The following is a 19,950-nucleotide window of genomic DNA, read 5'->3' as shown; positions in this document are numbered from 1 at the left end:
CTAACGCAAAATGCAAAAGCATGATAAATTGGACATCGTCAAATTAAAACCTTTTGTTCTTCAAAAGACACCATTAGAAAAATGTAAAGATAAGTCACAGGGAAAAATAAATGTCTATGCCTGTATCCCACCAAGAAATTCTCATTGAATCAGTCTGAGATACAACCTGGATATAAGGATTTAAATTCTCCTCCCTTCAAGCTGTGCTGCTAGCCCTGCTTTATCCCCTTAGTTTGAACTTCTAGGAACTCCTAAGATGTGTGTGTTCCTCCAACTTGATTGGAATTATGGGTCTGGTTACTGGAGTTCCCAAAGTGCAACTTGGCTAAGACAAGACATCTTATGATCTAGGTCAAGTCTAGGGTTTCTATGTCACGCAACTCCAAGTGGCCCATTCATATCAGTCTATGTGAATGGCACTACTAGTTGTATGCAGTGTACCCACTACACTGTTCCGGGTGGTCATGTCTTACTCAGTCACCACACATCGTTTGCATCAAGCAAATTTGCCAAATGACCACGTAGCAGATTTATCCATTTTACTAATGTATTAATTAGCTTTACAGGAATATTTTCACATCTCTGTCAGCCTTAAATTTTAATTTCAAATTTAAAACCACCTTAAATAAATCAGAATTTACCTAAAACAGTCCTGTATGTTAAGTAAAAAAGTATAAACTGAATGATTCCCATATGAAATGCTGAAAATTTGAGAAACAGAACATTTTGTAAAAGCAAATAACAAATTTTATAAATTTATATAAATTTAATAAATCAGATTATTCTATAAATTAGCTTTTGGAATTGGAAATCTGCAAATTATTTTCTTGGCTTCTGCTTATGAATAGCTTCCATCATCTAAAAACTTGCTTTTGTGAGAATGAATTAAACCCTAATATTTTCCATGGACAAAAATTTAACCCAGTAAATATGAAGATACAATTGGCTTTATTAAGTGATTCATGAATCGGGCAGCATCTCATCTAGCAACTAGAAGGCTGATCAGAAGGGCTGTACAAAATGGAAGGTTTTTATAGGAAGAATGCTGGGGCAAGGGAACTATTAACAATAGAAAAGAAAAAATTATTTTGGGGCCAAGACATCTTTTCTTTGGGAGAAGAGACTAGGAAGGGTTTTGATTATGCAGATCATCTCTGCTTTATATGGGGAACAGGAGAGGGCCCAAGTGACAGATTACATTCCTGGCGCTTGGCCAGAAAATTCCAGACTGGTTGACTAAGATTAGGTTTATGGGAGATGTTGAAACTGCCATTCGATCAGGTATTAAATCTAGGTTTGTTATCACGGGCTTTTGGCATGACTGATGCCATTTTGGGCCTGTGGTTTTCTCTTAAACACCACCAACATTTCCTTGTGTAGCATGCAATTATGAGACTGCATTTTGAAAGTGTTTAAAATAGAAATGGCAAGAGTAGAGAGGAGAAAAACATGAGCCTCTTCTGACCAGCCACGGTTCTTTCCCTGGGGCCTGGGAGGCACTCTTGAACTTAATGAACCAAGAAGTTTTTTGCAGCAGAAAAAGTATATATATTTCCAGCAGAACTTGGCAACTAATGTTAGAGTAAGAGGTTGTATCTGACATTAGGACCCTGGTGTTGGTATATTTCCTGAATAAAAACATATACATATGATCCTTATGAAGTCAGTTCAAGGTACTTATGTGGGTCATTTTTTGTCCATCCACCTAAGAAGAAAAAAAAATGTCAGGAAACTTTTCTCTCTGCATCAGACTGGAATAGGAAATAATTGTTAGCAAACTTCTTTTTCTGCCACCATGAAGGGAAGGGAATTCGAATTTGTAACTACGATTTTAAGTTACCTAAGAAAATTGCTAGCGAGATAAAAAAATGTCTTCTAAAAACAAACCAAATCAACTCCATAAAAACTGCCTTGGCCCTAGCTTTGAAGCTTCACTCTGAATCCCAAACCTCTAGTTTTCAGTTTATTTCTGAGTTTGTTGATGAGCTAACCAACCGAGGGTTGACACTGTAGGATTCAACAAAAATCCTTAAAAATAGGTAGCTATGGCTGGCAGTCTTTGAAAAGTAAGTAAGAATTTCCAGCTCATTCCACAATTCTTAATTATGAGACTGTGAGAGAATCGGGAAACACAGTCAGGTTGAGGGTTCTGGGCAATCCGTTTCCTAAGTGTCACTCGGGTGGGCTCAAGGTGCATATTAGTTTGGCTTTTACACCTCCTGCTTCTTTTCAAGAGAATAAATAATTACAGTGATTTATCTTTGAAAAGTGCAGCTTGGGGTTGGATGTAGAGGAATCACATAATGGTGTCAGTGCTTCAGCCCGAAGTAAATAAATTGGTGAAATATATTTAGAAAGCGATAACGCAAGGCGCTGAGAAACGGAGATAAAAGAAGAAACTGTCTTTGCAGGATTACAGAACTTTACAAAATAGCAAGCTTTTGTAAAAAGGAAATAATTATAAAAAACACAAACGGTGGGGGGGGGGGGGGACAGAAAGTCTTCCAAGTTCCAAATTTCCATACTAATTCTGGCCCCCAAAAAAGGCATGTCAGTTTCTCAGGCACTTTGCCTAGGTTTCTTCTCTCCCAGATGTCAGCCTCCCTCCTATGCCAAGTGCTCAGTTTTGGATACAATAGAGCCGATGCTTAGATCTTTAATGCCTTCCAAGCTAAGGTGAATATTCGGGCTAGTGGTGGCTATTAATGCTTCCCTGCCTTTCCCGGGTGCCCACAGAGGGACTTTGGCAGAACTATAGTGCCTGCCATAAAGGAAATGCTACCCTCCAAGCAAGGCTGTTTTCCAGTTTCTCATTCCTCTAACATGGTCTGGTTTTGCATACAAATATTAATTTGCTTCAAATAACTTGAAAAGTTCAATCCATCAAACTGACTTTTTAACTGACTTTGCCATTGAACGCAAACCAAAAGAACCAAATTAGCTTGTGTGACAGGTATAGCCTTGGATTACAGGATTACAGAACTTTACAAAAGGAAATAATTATAGAAATAATTATGCACAGAATCTCAGCTCCTCCTCCTGCCCTAACCTCTCCCCAACCCCCATCCTTGCCACCTGAACCTGTTCTTGCATCAGCCACCACCAATGACCTCTTTGTTGCTAGAGCCAAGGAATAGCAATTCATAACTTATTTCCCAGATCACAAGAAGTTAATACTATTTACCAGCTGATCAAGAAAAGACACGGATGGTGTTTAATTTTTTTCTTCTTTAGAATCTCTGACCACTCCTTCACAGTCTTCATTAGGGGGCTCCCTCTCTCTGCCCATTACATAAAGATGAACTTACTACACTAGAGACCCCCTTCTCACACGTCTCCTTATTCTTACATACTTGTATTCAGCCCTCTGTTGTTGTTTTTTTGTTTTTTGAGGATTTACATTTTTATTTTAGTTTAATTATTTATTTTATTTTAGCTTTTTTCTTCATTTTTTTGAGAACATGAGAGAATTTCGTACCCTGCTCTCCACCTCATTTGACTTTTGCCCCATGACACCCCCTCCGCTACTTCCCCGAGGCTTTAATGATAAAAATTCTTTTACCTGAAGCCGGATGGGTAAGGAGAAAGCCCACAGGCATTGGGAAGAAACTGTGATCTGAAACCCTGGGTCCCAAGGAGCCACCCCTTTGCTTTCATTGTCACCCATAGGTTGATGGCTTCCATCTTATATCTCTAGCCTGTCTTTCTCCTGGGTTTTTATCTCATATATTTGAGGGTTCTTGGGGAAACAGAGATTGCAGCGGGTCCAGAGAGGAGGGACACATTAATGAGACCAGAGAATTCAATTTCAGAAACTCTTTTGCTTCTTCAGTGTTCCAAAGAAACAAAAAAATATGGAGAGGCTGCTGATTGCTTTTCCTGGCACCTTAATATTAGTTTATTGTAATTTCACTTAGAAGTAATAATAATAATAATAATAAGCATGCGAGTGTGTGTGTTGACAGATTGAAATTTTGACCATTCTCTAAACTGTATGTCGTATTGAGAGGGCATATGATGAAAAGAAAAAGATAAAGTTGTCAGTATGGGTGATGGTCAATGACTTCTTTCTTGTATTTCATATAGTAATACTAATATTTATACTAATGTGTACTAATATCAGGTAGGACTAGTATCTACTGCTGATGAAGAAACCATCCCCAAATAACCATTTATTTCAGTCCTCATGGAAGTCTGAAGGTTGGAAGTCCAGAGATGGAATGGCAGCTTTGTTCTTAAGGCTTTAGGGTAAAGCTCTTTCCAGCTCACTTCTCTCTCAACCCGAGGCTGTGACCTCCATCCTCATGGTCCAATGTGATGGTTGAAGCACCAGTCATCAAATCCATGTTTCCAGGAGCAGGCAAAGGGCATGCTACACAGTTTTTTAAGGATGTTTTCCTGGAAGCTTTTCAGTAATGCTGCTACTTATAAGTCATTGGCCAAATTTAGTCACATTGCTGCTTGCAGCTAAGAGAAAAGCTGGACAATGTGGTCTTTATTTGAGGAAGCTCTGTGTCCTGTCACACACTGTGCTTCAGTTACCATGGATGAAGAGGACTATTGATGGGGAAGAGGTACAACAAGTAGTCTCAGCAATATTGTCTTCTGAACACTAAATAAAACCAAGAGAAAATGTCTATATTTATTTGATGACAAGAAACGAGGAAACTACTACTTTAGTGTAAAGATTTTGTGGAGAAAAAAGATATTTGTATGAACAAAATCAGTAAACCCACTGGATTCTTTTCAAGGGTCCTCTTGCTTGTTCAGCTTCAGGTACAGCACAGCATGGGTGGTCATCCTGTGCACCATAAAAACTTAGGGGCCCATGGGCCATTTTCCCGAGAGATGGTAGGCGGGGAGCCCTTACCCCAGGAGCCAGAGAGCAATAAGTGGTCACGTCCTGGTGGGCGGACTTATCCGAGCTCCTGCCAACTTGGGATTGTTCCCCACAAAAGCGCCTCTGTTATTTTGTGCACTCCATCTCTAAGTATTCCAAGGAGTATTCCTACCACTTCTCTTGCATTCACAGACTCCTCCTTGGGGATTTTTCTCCCTGCTAGTCAACTTAAATCCCCCTTTGTTCAGAATCTTCCCTCTTCCTCTGTTCTTGCCCCTTCAACATGACCACAACCTCAAGAATGTGATCTTTGCACACAACATTCTACCAAATCCAGCAAAACAGCCTCAGCGGACTACTCCTAGTACTTAAGGAGATTTTTGGTTGTTTCATAGACATCTTGTTTATGTCTAGCCAAGCCACCTTCATCTAGTACATGGGTATGTCTTTCATAGCATTTGTGCCATTTCTAAGTTGTAGTGAGCGTTAGATTGAGGTGTTAAAAAAAAAAGAAAACAACAACAAAAATTCTTAACTTTCCTTGAACCAAAATGCTGAATAGAAATCAATAACTTAAAATATTGATATTTTGAGAGAAAAAACAAAGTTGGGTAAATATTTCACATGTCCAAATAATTTAATTTTATTATTGTGTTTTAGAAATGCTTTGCTTCTAATTAAAGAGACTTATACCTGTTTTTGTAAGTGAGGTTTCAATCTATACATCAAATGGGAAATTCAGGAAGGTATCCTGGGAAGGGGTTCAAGAAACTGTGAAGAATGGGCTCCCTGTGTACACGCAGAGACCTGAGACAGTGGTAACTCCTGGGCCCTAGAAGGTTAACCCTTGTCTTGCCCTTGGGAACACCTACAGGCCAAGACTTGCACTCCAACAATATGTCATTAAAGTAGCATAATGTAAAATCAAAAAGAGGAGGTTCTTTCCCCACCCTCATGTAAACTGATAGTGGTGTTGTGAAAGAACAAGGCATTAGAGATATACCAGCCTGGGTTCAAATTCCACTACTTCACTTAGTCATACTTTGAGCAATTTCCTTAACCCCTTTGATAAGAAAGCAATGAGCAACAGGACCCAGCATGGATTCATTAATAACATTTTAGGTCAAACTAACATAATTTTATTTTTTATATGGTCACTTTACTAAGCACAGACAGAATGCACTTTAATTTTGGCACACTATTAGAAAACATATCTCAAGATATCTTGTATTTGCCAAAAATAAATCCAAACTAGGCAGTCCTTAAAGTAAGTTTGTAGCTGGTTGAACAATGACACACAAAGAATATATATTAATGTATCAATTCCATGGAAAGAGAATCTCTAATAACAGGAAACTCTCCCACCTATTATATTCAAGATTTTATCGAGATTTTGAATAAAAACATATAAAATGTTTGGGTAGATCAAAAGTAGGAGGGACAATGAATGCATTTGGATGACAGAATCAAAATTCAAAGTGGTCTCAATAACCTAAGAGTAGCTGAAATAAAGGCTGTTTAAACAGCTATGTCAAGTTCACCATTTAGATTTATATCTACTTAGGATATGGATTTGGCCCAGAGTTAGGGTTAGTGTCAGGTCAACATGACCAAAGCAAGTGGACTGAGCTCACTTGGCTGGCATGTACAGAGAGAGTCAGGGAGAAGAGATAACCAGCTTGCAGGGGCTACCACTGGCCAAGTCTGGGAAAATCTGAACAGTCAAATTTTAGTTAGTGGTTATATAGATTATAAATAATTGAATAAAATATGAACCCATGAGCCCCTATTGATATAAAAAAGTAAATGAAATAATATGTAAGGAAGAAAAGTCTCTCTTATAGTAGATTGCCAGCTAAGAAATGTAGAAGAAATGGTAAACATAGAAAAAAATCACCATTTAGCAAAAATCATATTAATAATTGTTTCAGACAAAAATCATCAATGGAGGCTAATATTAGTTGATGGAACTACAAAATACTTAGTAATTGAGTAGAGAAACTTATCTAATATCACCTTATCTAAGTTGTAAAAGTCAACATCACCAAAAAAATGGACAAATTGACATCAGACGCCTCCTGATATGATATACTAAGAAGAACATGGCATCACAATTTATGGCAATCCTGTCAAAAATTAATAGCCTGGATCTAGTAATGGAAAAACACAAGACAAATGTAAATTGAGGGGTATTCTATCAAAATAACTGACCTGTACCTTCAAAAGGGTCAAGGTCTCAAAGGAGAAAAAAAGACTGAGAAACTATTGAAGAGCCTAGACTGGAGACATGGACCAAAAATGAAAGGATGTATACAAGGACACTACTGAGGATAGGGGATTTGGATGGTAATATTATATTAAGATCAATGTCCTAATTTTGATAATTATACTGTAGTTAATGTAGAAGAGGATTTTTGTACTTTAGGAAATATGTAAGAGTAATGGGGCATCATATCTATAATGTACTCTCTAATGATTTAGAAAATTAGAGAAAGAATGGGTAAGGAGAGATTAAACAAATATGGTAAATGTTAACAATCTGGGAATCTGGGTAAAGGATGTACTATTTCTCCAGCCTTTCAGAAAGTTCTAAGTTATTTTACATATAAGTTTTAAAAATCAATTACATAAGTTTGAATGAGACTCATGAATTAGCAGTGTTAGAGGAGAAATTTAAACCTTAGGGCAGCACAGGACTCCCTCTACTTGACTCTCAGTTCTTGAGGAGTTAGTGCACTGATCGGCCAGGTCAAAGGTAATCTTCTGTGTCAGGGGTATTTCCATCACTAGTACAAGCAGCAGAGTGCTCAGTCAGGCTTCCTGAAATCTGGAACTTGGATTAGGAAATCCACTGGAGAACAAAGCAGCTGCTCACTAGTGTCTTTCTCTTTTCTGGGCCACATGGCCACTCACCTCTGCTTTTACCCACATATTTCTTCATCCTTTTCTCTCTGTGTACATCTCTGGTCTTGCTTTCTCTGTGCACATAGCAGAGCATGACCTTATGTATTCTTGCAGTCAATTTATAGTCCAAATTGTTGGGAGAGAACATAATTGGCCCTGTTGATTCAGGTGCCCATCCCTGGCCTAGTCAACGGTGGCAAGGAGGCTGGGTGATGTGATCCTGCCCATTTGGCCTCAGTAGGATTTGGGAAGCAGATGTTCCAAGAAGGGGCATGAGCAGGCAAGCTGTGTCCATCTCAGCTAAGGAACAAGTGAGTCAGTGTTGGGATGAAAGGCCTACTTGGTGAGTGAGGAGGTAGAAGACTTCTGGTTCTGCATCAATAGATGAGTGCTAGAGCATGACAAACGAGGACAGAGCCCAGCGAATCATCAGGAATTCAACAGCTACAAATGTATGGGGATGCAGGTGTTTTGAACCAGTGACTCCAATACCATCAGTGCTTTCAGTGTGAGTGGTGTAATTTTCCAACATGTAAACTAACTCGATGAAATTCTGAATAAAACAAGGTACAATTTTCCCTTGATTTAGATCAGTGATGGCAAACCTTTTGAGCTCAGCGTGTCGGCATTTTGAAAAACCCTAACTTAACTCTGGTGTCGTGTCACATATAGACATTTTTTGATATTTGCAACCATAGTAAAACAAAGACTTATATTTTTGATATTTATTTTATATATTTAAATGCCATTTAACAAAGAAAAATCAACCAAAAAAATGAGTTCGCGTGTCACCTCTGACACGCGTGTCATAGGTTCGCCATTACTGATTTAGATGGTAGTTGTGTACTTAGGAAATGGACTGAATATTGAAAGCTTATAAAAACATTTTGTGTTTAATATGAAAAATGAAGTTAGGTTGTGGGTTCTGAGAAACAGGCTTTTAACCTACAGGAACATCCTGTTGGACATTCCCAAATCTTGCAGGATGAAGGATAATTCTTTATTTTGTGGAACTCTCATTAGTGAATGTCCTCCCTAATGTCAGTGGACCCCACAACTTATTATGACAAGCCCAAAGTGCCCCACATTCTTCCAGAATGTCCCCCAGGGCCGGGGCCATTACTACTAAGGATCACTGGTTTAGAGGCTAGTTTACTTCTGCCGGGAGTGGTCAGTGGGTTGCCTTATTGGAAACTTGCCTTATTGGAAGTTTTGTCCATGTAAATACCTCCCAACTCTAACATTCAACAAGCCCATGATTAAATCTCATGGCCATTGCTTATTCTCTTTTGAAACATTGCTATTCTTTCTCCATCGATATTCAAGATGTTCAACTTTATACCAATATTTAAAAGCCATGTTAGCCAGGTACTTGTAGCTTCAAATAATAACAAGCCAACACAAACTTGTGTTCATTCACACACAATAGAGGAATTTACTGTCTTAACTTGGAAACACAAGTATGGAGCTGATTCCAAAACAACTGGATCCAAGAATTCAAGTCAGGTTTTGAAGACCCTTCCCCCTCCCTCCCTTCCTTTCTTTCTACCTTCCTTTTCTCTCTCTCCCCCTACATTTTCTTTTTCTTCCTTCTCTCTTTTCCTTCCTTTCCCCCTCCCTTCCCCCCTCTCTCCCTTCCTCTCTCTCTGAGGGATGAATTCAGGCTCTCTCCTGGTGATGGGCAGATGGCTATGACCATCCTACATTCACTTCCTATCCACTCTGTACAAATTCTCTGCTTCTCCTCTCCTCTCTGAACTGTGTCCTGCAGCTGCAGGATGAAACTACAACTATGAAAAAGTTAATGTCACAATTAGCTGTTTAATGCCCATATTCCCTAATAAAATGTAAGACCTATGGGAATGGGATCTTGTCCTTCCTACTCATTGCTATGTCTCAATAACCAGCATAACACTACCCATTCTAGTCGTTTAAAAAATACTTACTGCATGAATAAATTGCTCTGTTGGAACTAAAGGTTGTCTGGCTTTCAGTGTTGGTATTTCTCTATAAGATTTTCGTAGACATTTTTTAAAACATGGCCACAAGGCCGCAGTAGCTGTATGTTCTATAAGCAGGCCTTAGGCTGACTGATAGCCTAAGATGTGGAAGCGGAACAGAGAAATCCAGAGAATCCTCTCACTGCAGATCCACCCAGGGTCTTCTCCACCCAGAGTTAGCAAGTTCATCCCCATCTCACTTTGGTCTGAGGACTATTCAGAGCAGACTAGAGTCAACATTAAAGAAATGGACTGATTGATTCCATTAGTATATTATTGAGGTCATTTCAATTCGTTAAAATTCATTGTGGTTCCATGTACACTTTTACATGTTGTTCTTTGTAATGCACTAATAGAATTAGGCATTACACGGAATCCCAGCTAAAGAAAGAGCTCTCCTGCATAATAACAGATTTCAGTGCCAGTCTGTATACTCCGTGAAGCACTTTGCCACACTTAAAAGTATGATATTATATACTATTTTTTAACATCTTCCAAGTGATGGGGGTTTCTTATTTTTCTTATGTGGAATTTTAAAAAAAAATTTAAGTCTGATTGCACCTAAAATTGAAGTTCAACTGGGTGGGTCAGAAATGCTAGTGTTTAAAAAATGTGAACAACATCCTAATATAGTTACTTGTGACTAACCCAGTGGGTGTGACACTCAGGGGAAAACAGTAAGTTCACTTATCATGAATTTGAAAAGTTAGACTTTAGAACTCTGTGTTATATTTTTCTGTGCTATTTTTTAACAAAAAATTGTTCAAGAAATTACTCAGAATCTTGTTTAAGAAAAGATTTTTTATGATGGAAAATTAGGCGCCTTAAGACTTTTAAATGGGAAAAAAAATTTAATGAACAAATCAGAAGAATGCAATCCATGCCCTCTCACAAATATCATGTCTTTACAAGACTGTTCCTTTTCTCACTTTACTGCAATTACTAATGCAAGTACAAATGAATATACAACAGCAGAATAAAGGCCCTATTGGTTTTACCTTTGTAGCAAAACCTGTCTCATAGCCAATCCATAGGTATACTTCATAAGAATCACTAAAGCATAACAATAGATTAATCTATTGATCATTCTATATACCAGGCACCTTGTAAGCACTTTATCAACATCGCATTTAATTCTCACAACAAATCATTTGATAGGTACTTTTACCACACCCATTTTATTGATGAAAAAAACAAAGACATAGAGAAGCGAAATAACCAGTCATATAGCTAATAAAGGTTGGAGGTGGGATTAAAACTTGGGCTTGCTGGCTCCTAATCACAGTTCTGTGCTGCCTCTTGGGCCCTATGCCATGTGTTTCACAGCATATAAAGGAGATTGTATAACTGAGACCAATACTCAACACTTCTTAATAGCCCATATTTTCAATACAATTTAAAAATTACAGTATGCGGTGACAGCTAGCCTCACCACTATAGCAAGGAATAAAATGGCTGGAAATACAACCTAAACCCAAGGAGAAATTTGAGACTTGAATGAATAACCAGATAGAAATGACCCCAAAACTACTTCCATGTTTGCTTCTTTTGGCTCCTGAATCTTGATTCTCCTAATTAGATAAGGACAAGCTTAGTTGAAGAAGAAAGAGAAGGAGGAGGAGAAGAAAAAAAAGTGTGAGAATGCTTGTATTAACTATATTTTCTTATTTACTGTATCCTTTTGTTTTAATATATTTTTATTTATTTCAGAGGAAGGGAGAGGGAGAGAGAGATAGAAACATCAATGATGAGAGAGAATCACTGATCAGCTGTCTCTTGCACACCCCCAACTGGGGATCAAGCCTTCAACCTGGGCATGTGCCCTTTATCAGAATCAAACCCTGGACACTTCAGTCTGCAGGCTGATGCACTATCCACTGACAAAACCGGCTAGGGCATTTACTGTATTCTTGATGCTCTGGCATCTGGGTCCTCGCTGACCCAGAAGGGACAGACCATCCCAGGGTTAGTTAATTTCTAGAGATACCAGACAACTTGGGCACAGTCTCCATTTCACTTCAGTGAGGACCCAGTGTAATTATTGCTTCTCTGATAAGTGGCTCAGAGACATCAAAAGCTATTTAGATCAGCGGTTCTCAACCTGTGGGTCTCGGTCCCTTTGGGAGTTGAACGACCCTTTCACAGGGGTCGCCTAAGACCATCGGAAAACACATATATAATTACATATTGTTTTTGTGATTAATCACTATGCTTTAATTACATTCAATTTATAACAATGAAAATACATCCTGCATATCAGATATTTACATTACAATTCATAACAGTAGCAAAATTACAGTTATGAAGTAGCAACGAAAATAATTTTATGGTTGGGGGTCACCACAATATGAGGAACTGTATTAAAGGGTCGCAGCATTAGGAAGGTTGAGAACCACTGACTTAGATGAAAGTGAAACCAGGCAGTTCCCAGTAACCAGGTGGTACACACTAGCCCTCTGTCCAGCAAGAGAGCATATGCGAGGAACCTGGAACCATGCTTCTTGACTCTTACATGGCATCTTTGTAACTGAACACACTTATTAAAACTTAGGATGTTATCATTGATCCCATTTGAACAATTAGCAGATGTGTGACATGCATTCAAGTTGTTTATTAACTGACTGCAATTCTAAAAGCAAAATGTAAAACAAAAGGAATAATTAAGATTTCCAAATTCTAACTTGTTACTAAGGACAAAAGAAAGCTTCTTGTTCAGGACTTCTCAAACTGTACATGACTTTTGTGTTTTACGGCTAATGGCTAATCCAAATCTCTATTCTGATTCAACTTCATAGTCAGTTTAGAGCTTGAAAAAATATATTATACCGAAACAAACAAAGATAATGGATATAATGAAATGAGGGCCCTATCTATGCAATTAAAATAATAGCTCACACAAGTTGTACTGGTGATTTGGAATTCTTTTCAGTGGCAGACTTATCACTAATGATTGAAAGAGAAAAAAGTAAGTCAATTTACTGGCTGGATTTAACAGAGTCTTAATGTGGTCTTAAACACAGAAACTGTGAAACAACACTTTATCTGGATTTTTATAGTGAGAATAAAGCAGACCAAATTTAACAAATAAATTTGCCTCTAACCAACCAGTAGATGTCACTGCTGAAATGTACTGGCAACACTTCCTACAGAGTTCTGCGTAAATAAATCCAACAGAAAATTATCAAACAAGTTTGAATAACCTACACCTCGTTCAAACCCATAATAAAAATGCTTATAAATCCAAGCACTTAATTTATAATTCAAAGTAGTGACTTAATTGCTTGTTAAAATAATCATTGCAAAATCGTTCTAAGGTTAGTGGTGATAAACAGTCAAGTGTTTCAAATTTAAATACAAAATATTTTAAACATTTTGAAAAATAAAGACTAAAATAATAGGTCTATTTTTCAAGGAAAAGTAAAGGTTCTGCTATATTTCAATTTTTAAGAACTGATATCCTCTAGCTCTACATACTGTCATTTGGAGTGAAAGAAAACATAACTTTAAAAAATTGATTAAGGAAAATTATGTCTAATTGTACTGACCACCTAGGTATAATGGGTCTGGGTATATGCTCTCATCTGTCAAAGGAGATTGTGAATGTAAAAGTATTTTGAAAACTGCCAATTGGTCTACACATGACAGGTAAGATTTCTTTCTACTTGCACAGTGTTGTTCTACTTCCCACCGAGAATGGCTCTAGAGAAGGGAACTCAGTTATGAAACACCTACTTTTATGAGAAGAGTGTTACAGCCTCATAAGCCCTCTGTGGAGGTAAATATTATTTTCCTACTTCCAAGAGACTGGTAACTTGGGAAAGCTGGTAAGTCTATCTGATGCCAAAGCCTGAGTTTTTCTACTGAGTTGCCTTGTGATTTGAACTTATATTAACCAAATCAGATTCTTAGATATTTCTGCGTTAAAATAAATTCACATCAAGTATCCTGCCTATCAGAGAAAATCGTTGATAAAACCTTTTGTAGAGAAGGATATAATAAAGCAAAAGATACCATCTAAATTAGCTTGTTAAGAATGTAGTTTAAGAGAAAGAGAGATGGCAGTGTAGGTAAACACCTGTACTCTCTGCCTCCCACAACCACATCAAAATTTCAACTAAAATACAGAACAACCATCATCCAGTTGGCTGAATGGAAGTCCTACAACTAGACACGTAAAGAAGAAAGCACACTGAGACTGGTAGGAGGTGTGGAGACTGGGATCAGGCTGGTCTGGCACCCATGTGTGCTGCTTTTTTAACTGGGAGGGAGATCATCTCTGCAGAGCCACCCGGAGCAGCAAGGGGTCCCAACCCCACACCAGATCCCCAGCCCAGGGTCCCAGAGCTCAGAAAAGAAGTCCCTACGGGCAGTAAGAACTATGGGCTATAAAACCAGTGCGAATTGGGGCTCAGTGACACAGAGGTTGCTGGAGACCCAGCTGTTCCTCTTTAAAGGCCAGCACCATGAATTGAACTTACATGATCCCGCTTCCTCTGAGCTCCAGCACCAGGACGAGGCTCTGGGGAACACAGACACATATGAGGAGGAACTGGATTGTTTGGCATCAGGTCAGGAACTTGGCATGGCTTTCTCCCAGATGGAGGTGCTCACAGGGATCATTGTTCCTATGCTGGGACCTCCCCAGTGGCAGGGCTAACTAACAGCCATTTCTGTTTGCTCCACTCTGCCATGGTGATTCCCTAAGACTCCGCCTCATCCAATTTACAACCTCACCCAAGCTGCTTGCAGCAGCTTTTGCATATGAATGGCCTGTCCTTGCTCAGGCTAAAATATCTCAAACAAGCTTCAGCTGGGTCAGGAAACTCCAAACCTATCAATAAAAGGCCCAAGACCCAGCACCAGCACCAGCACCAGCCTGCCTTGCTTCATAGCTGGGCCTCACCTGGGTACTTTCAAACCCAATACAAAGAGGAGGAATCTACAGATCTCTCTGTAGCTCCTGCTGGGTGGCCCCAGGCAGTGGCTGACTCTGCAACTCCCTGGATACCCAAGAGCCAGTGTACCCAGTGGTCAGTGCCAGATCATACCAGATTACAACTCTACACATCCATAAGTAACACACTCAAGGGGCAGACTCAGTGAGCACCAAAGCCCCACTGAAGAAAGGCCTGCTCCATAGGGGTGTCTCCTGCACAGCAGCTCCCCCACTATGGTTGCAGCTGGTCCTCACAGCCAATTGGCCTGCAGGTCAATTCTTCCCAATGACACCAACAGCAATCAAGTCTCAACTACAACAACACTGTGCTCACAGCCCACAAAGTGTTGCACCTAGAATGCCTAGCTCAGGTCACTGGGGAGGCTGAGCCACTGGGCCCTATAGAACACCTACTACACAAGGCCATTCTACCAACTCAAGGAGACATAGCAACTCTATCCAATACATAGACACAAACACAGGAAAGCAGCCAAAATGTGGAGACAAAGGAACAGGTCACAAACGAAAGATAGGGAAGAAAGCAAACTACTAGATACAGAGTTCAAAACCATGGTTATAAGGTTACTCAAGAATCTTCTAGAAACTTCCAAAAAAGTGGAAAAGGACCAGTCAGAAATTAAGCATACACTGACTAAAATAAAGAATAATATATAGGGATTCAATAGTAGAGTAGAGGATTCTGAGAATCAAATCAACAATTTGAAATATGAGGAAACAAAAAACACCCAACCAGAAGAGCAAAAAGAAAAAAAGAATTAAAAAAATATGAATACAGTGTGAGCCCCAATCTGCACTGGTTTTTACAGCCTGTAGTTCTTACTTCTTTTCCCAGATCTGGGACTCTGGGCTGAGGGTCTAGTGTGGGGCTGGGATCCCTTGCTCCTCCGGGCAGAACAACTTCAAGCATACCAACATTCACATTATAGGGGTGCCAGAAGAAGAGAAAGAACAAGATATTGAAAACCTATTTGAAGAAATAATGACAGAAAACTTCCCCTACCTGGTCAAAGAAATAGACTTACAAACCCAGGAAGCACAGAAAGTCCTAGACAAGAGGAATCAAAAGAGAACCACACCAAGACACATTATAATTAAAATGCCAAGGACTGCCCTGGCCTGGTAGCTCAGTTGGTTAGAACATCGTCCCAATACACCAAGGTTGTGGGTTGGATCCCCGGTTAGGGCACATACCAAGAATCAGCCAATGAATGCATCAATAAGAGGAACAACAAACTTCTCTCTCTCTCTCAAATCAGTAATAAAAACATTTTTTAAATCAATCAATCAATCAATCAATCAATCAAATGCCAAGGGCTAAAGACAAAGAGAGAATCTTAAAAGCAGCAAGAGAAAAGCAGTTAGTTACCTACAAGGGAGTACCCATATGATTGTCAGCTGATTTCCCAATAGAAACTATGCAGGCCAGAAGGGTGTGGCAATAAATACTCAAAGTAATGAATAGCAAGAACCTACAACCAAGGTTACTCCACCCAGCAAACCAATCATTTAGAACTGAAGGTCAGATAAAGAGCTTCACAGACAAGAAAAAAGCTAAAGGAGTTCATCACCACCAAAGCAATATTATATGAAATGTTGAAGGATATTCTTTAAGAAGAGGAAGAAGAAGAAAAAGATCGCAAATATGAACAACAAAATGGCAACAAATACATACCTATCAACAATTGAATCTAAAAATCAAAATAAATGAATAAGAAATCTAATGAACAGAATAAACTGGTGAATAAAATAGAATCAGAGGCATGGAAATGGAACAGACTGACGATTCCCAGAGGGAAGGGGGTGGGGGTGGTGGTGAGAAGACATTAAATAAAGATCTTATATGCATATATGCATTATCTATGGACACAGACAATAGGGTGGTGAAGGCCTGGGGAGGGGTGGGAATCGGGTGGAGGGGCAGGGAGAAGAAGCAGAGAAATACAGATGGGGGAAGCCACCTTAAAACCAGGTGGCTTGAAACCAGGGGGGCAATGAGAAGAAAAAAGAGGGACATCTGAAATAATATCAACAATAAAGATCATTTCATCCCTCTTTGTGGCATCTCAGAGATATTTGTCAGAATTTCAGCAAGCTCAAGAACAATTCTAGCTGGTCTTCCACCATCTTTGCTAAAATGTAGTAACTAGTTACTACGGACTAGAAACTTGATCTACAATATAATTTTAAAGGAACAAAGTAAAAATCCACACTACTTTACCTACTCTTGGTAGTATTGTTCCATTTCTGCACTTCAACAAGTTAATGCAAACTCTTAAATTAGCAGAAGCCCCACATTCAGGCTGGAAAGGTTCACATCAATATCATTTCTCCCCTGGCTCAGCTTTTAAAGAAGAAAAGAGAGAAAGACCGAGCTCAGTCCACCTGGCCATTGACTGAGTTAAACAACTTTCCCCCAAAAATATTTCCTGCCAATTCAATATGTCTCCTTCTCTCAAGCCTATGTTATATACACAGATTGAGAGTTTCTACACTGATAGATAAGCTCCTTTCAAATGAAACACTAAACAGGTTGCTTCTTGTTTCAGATCCTTCAGTGGACTCCAGGCACCATTCTTAGCATGGTTTCAAGGTGGCTTCCCCCATCTGTATTTCTCTGCTTCTTCTCCCTGCCCTCCAGGAGCCCTGCTGTTCTATCAGTTCTCAACTAAAGCCGACTCTCCGGAAAGAATTAGGGCTTCCCATACCGCTCTTTTATTACCCATATTTTCTCATTGTACTATATATGATTCATTAAATCTCTCTCTCTCACGATTAAGCTTCTTGAGGCAGAGGCTGGGTTACCTGTCTGCACATCCCAAGGACTGGCTCATAGTCATTTCTCAGTGCAGGCAGAATGCCTATTTCCAAACTATTTAGACCCTCTTTTCCTCTTCCCTTCTCTTATGAATAATTCAATGCTAAAGTCATTTGGCCCAAGTAACGTAGATGTTACACTTGGAGGTGGGGTAGAGAATTATAAATCTGACAGAAAAAAATAAATAAAATCTGTAGTGTTAAATCAGAATTGGAGGCATTGCTATGAACTCCTGGAGGGAGGGAGGGAGGCCCAAATTCTGTCCATTGAGATAGCCGGGACCAATAATACAGCAAAAGCAATGAGCATAGCTAGCACTGAAATCTTGGTTTCTAAATACCATCTTCCACTAAAAGGGAACTAGAGTTCTTTTGAAAATGACTGATTCTAGGGCTGGGTCTAGAAAAATACAAGGTAAGCATGGAGTATCTTAGATTAGAAAGCAAGGAAGTGCTAAAAAATGATGAAGATGTCAAAAGTCAGCTTGAATGGACGCCCACTGGCCACATGTGGGACACTTTGAGCATCAAATAATTATAGAATGGATTGTAACCATCAATTAAAATAGGACAAAATGAGACCATACTTACATCACTTATGATTCTGTAAGTACTTGAATAAAATGGAAAGTTTAATGAGTAATGGGATATTTGCAAAGCTTCAAAGCACTTCCCCTCAAAATATGAATTAATCACAAAGGGAAAAGTAATTTTATAGTGGAGAAACCTGACGGAGCAGCTTAATCAAGTGAATGAAGTTAAGACAGTAACAGGCCACATTAACACCATGCCACTGAGGGGATGCAACGTGAACACAGAAGTCTGCCATAGTCCTGCGTAAGCAGCCTAACCTGAATCTAATGGCAAGGAAACGTCAGCCAAACCCAAATTGGCAAGGGGACCTTCTACATATGATTTACCTGTCATCTAAGATTGAGAAAGTCAGGGGAGACTGAGGAATCATTCCAAGTTGAAGAAGCCTCAGGCGATGTGACGTGTAAATGCAATGTATTATTCTGAACAGGAGCCTTTTTCTATAAAGAATAACTGGTGATTAAATGGGGTTTGGAGTTAGCTGGTAGTAAATTATCAAGGTGAATTTCCTGATTTTAATGGTTGTAGTACAGCATCTAATGATGCTAAATAAAGGGTTATTCCTATTGTACTTGCAACTTTTTTCCCCCTCTAGATTTTAGATTACTTTCATTTTTAAAAAGTTCAAAAAACTAGACCATGCCACTAGTGTTTTAAAAGTATAAGCCAAATGCAAGTCCATTTTAGAACTATGATATATACTGTTTCGGCCTTCGAATTCACGAAAAAAAATGTGACCATATTATTAATTTTGGCGGAAAAAAAGAAAAGAAAAGAAAATGGTAGAGATTATCTTTGACTTTTGTGTAGTTGCAGTTTTCTAACTACGCCTCCATGTCACAAGGGCCCTCCCGGCCGGGCCCGGGGTTCCGACCCCGCAGCGAGAGAGCCCAGCGGGCTGCGCGGGCCGCCGCCCGAATCCCGGCCCCGCCCGACCCCCGAGCCCGCCTGGGCCTGGGGAGGCGCCCGCCGAACCCCCGCCGCCCGCGGCCACGCCCAGCCCGCTCGGTGCGCCGGCCCGGCCCGCGGGGAGCTGAGTCGCGCATTACGGGAGCAACGCCTTTCCCAGCAGAACTGGAATTCCGGGAAGTGTTGTGCTTGGTGAAATTTATATTTTTTAAAAATATATAATCATAAAGTATTTAAAGGAAAGAGAAAACACATGTACCAGGAGTGGGGTTCGAACCCACGCGGACATACGTCCATTGGATCTTAAGTCCAACGCCTTAACCACTCGGCCATCCTGGTGCAGACGCACGTTACCCCTCTCTCTGGTCCTACAAGCTTTATTCCACCGTCCTCCGCTCCCTCCTGCGGGAATGCGGCGCAGCCTTCGCCGCCGCTTTTGTGGTCCCCCCAGCGGGAGCAGGGACGGCCTTCCCGCCGGAGCCTCGGCTTCCCGCCGCCAGGCTCACGGTGCCCCCGGCCCGCCGCCGCGAGGGCCGCTGCCGGAGCGCTTTGGGCGGTGGCGGCGCTGGGCCGCGCGCAGGCCCAGCCGGTTGTGCTTCCGGTTTCGAGGTGCGCGGGCGCAGGAAACAAACTAATCAACTTCTGGATTCCCAGGAGCGCGTTCTGGGGGCTCCCGGGACAGGTGGTGCAGGGATGGAGCCCAGGGCTCCGTGTGGGGTTTGTTTTACCCGGAATGGGACAAACTCGAAGAAATGGGCAGGAGGAGAGGTCTGGAACCCCTACGGGTGGGTCGTTTTCTTCTTTGCATAAGTCACAAGTCACACGGGAAGAACGCTCTGTAGAAATGTGTGTCCATACAGTATAGTGACATATGTGGGTCGCCAACCTGTGGGTTGCGACCCCTTTGGGGGCCAAACGACCCTTTCACAGGG

The 19,950-nt window shown here is 40.2% G+C and overlaps 1 non-coding gene across 1 annotated transcript; it reads right to left on the bottom strand.

Moving 5' to 3' along the window:
- Window positions 1-19,274: 19,274 nt before the first annotated feature.
- Window positions 19,275-19,357, bottom strand: TRNAL-UAA (transfer RNA leucine (anticodon UAA)). Its single transcript has one exon. It is a non-coding gene; the product is annotated as a tRNA-Leu (tRNA).
- Between the last annotated feature and the right edge of the window lie 593 nt (window positions 19,358-19,950).

This window comes from Myotis yumanensis, unplaced genomic scaffold (genome assembly GCF_028538775.1).
Source record: "Myotis yumanensis isolate MYYU_CA2020_CCGP unplaced genomic scaffold, mMyoYum1.0.hap1 SCAF_6, whole genome shotgun sequence".
Taxonomy (NCBI): Eukaryota; Metazoa; Chordata; class Mammalia; order Chiroptera; family Vespertilionidae; genus Myotis; species Myotis yumanensis.
Note: the sequence above shows the minus strand (reverse complement) of the source record. Positions and strands in the feature narration are given on the sequence as shown.